This window comes from Morone saxatilis, unplaced genomic scaffold (assembly GCF_004916995.1).
Source record: "Morone saxatilis isolate NCDOM2014 unplaced genomic scaffold, NCSU_SB_2.0 Contig21, whole genome shotgun sequence".
NCBI classification, from domain to species: Eukaryota; Metazoa; Chordata; class Actinopteri; family Moronidae; genus Morone; species Morone saxatilis.
Genome location: NW_023339774.1, coordinates 17,857,949 through 17,859,073, shown reverse-complemented (window position 1 = coordinate 17,859,073; position 1,125 = coordinate 17,857,949). Strand labels below are relative to the sequence as shown.

Below are 1,125 nucleotides of genomic sequence, written 5' to 3'. Positions count from 1 at the left end.
CCCTCTCTTGCTCACCCTGTACCGAGCATGCCCTACTTCCTGTGTTGTCTCTGAAATGGGACACACTCTCTTCTGTTTGTTTTCTCTCACTCGGCATGAATGAATTTGAGGGTACTCTCCGACACTTGACTCTGATTTGGGAACGATGAAGGTTTGTCCCCTTTTCTCCTCTGCTGTCTCTCCCCCTCTTTCTCCACCTCCAACTCCAGCTAAACCCTCTCCCTTTCACTGTCAGTGATTGACTGCACCTCCCGTTTCTGTCTCCTTGCGCAGGGAGGAGCCTGCATATGGTGTGGGAGTGTGTTTGTGTGTGTGTGTGTGGTGTGTGTGTGTGGGGGGGGGGGGGGTCACATGTATCTGTGTGTGGTGCAGCCTAGCTTGGCCCTGCCCCCTCCTGTGTGAGTGTGTGCTCTTTGTCCTGTCAACTCTGGTGCGAGGTGTGCTGCTTTCCTTGTCAGCCACTACTGCTGTTGCCACCGCTGTTGCTGGGACTGGGGGTCGGTGGGATGGGGGGTTGCATGTGCAGCCAACATGCTCTGAGCGTAGACTCGGTTCAGCTGGGAGAGTAGGACTCATGCTGGGGCTCAGACGGAAAAAAAAACCCACTGTACATACGAGGCTGGAGCTCAGCTTTGGCAAAGTGACTTGACCGATGGGGCCAGCCAAAGGGTTGGTAGTAGTGAGACTGGAATGTGGGTGGGAGGGTTTTGCCATGCTCAATTTGAGCCAGGATTGGTAGACTGGCAGAGGAGATAAGGGAGAGTTTGAGGCTATTTCTAGAGCTTACACACTGGCAGAGCTGGCACACGGGGATAAAGGGCTGGGGCGGCACACACACCGATAAGGCAGGACAGCTGTGGAGAGCTGGTTCAGTGGAGCCACGGCCACTAATCTGCACTCCCTGCACGTCTGCAGTGATGTCATCAAACATGACATCACCCTTACCACTTATTCTCCCGGACACATGACACACACACACAGTAGTGCACGTGTATACCAAGTGACCACACAATAGGGTGTGGAGGAGGGTACAGATACTGAGCTCTGAGTTGACACCCGTTTGAAACAAAAGCGCTGGTCATAGACACATTGTTGGGTTAAAAATGACCAAATCGTGGAAAGCTT

General features: G+C 53.3%; 1 protein-coding gene across 8 annotated transcripts in view; it reads right to left on the bottom strand.

Moving 5' to 3' along the window:
* LOC118332462 (disabled homolog 2-interacting protein-like) overlaps positions 1–1,125 on the bottom strand; it is a 114,623-nt gene that overhangs the window by 49,671 nt on the left and 63,827 nt on the right. The window lies entirely within an intron of this gene.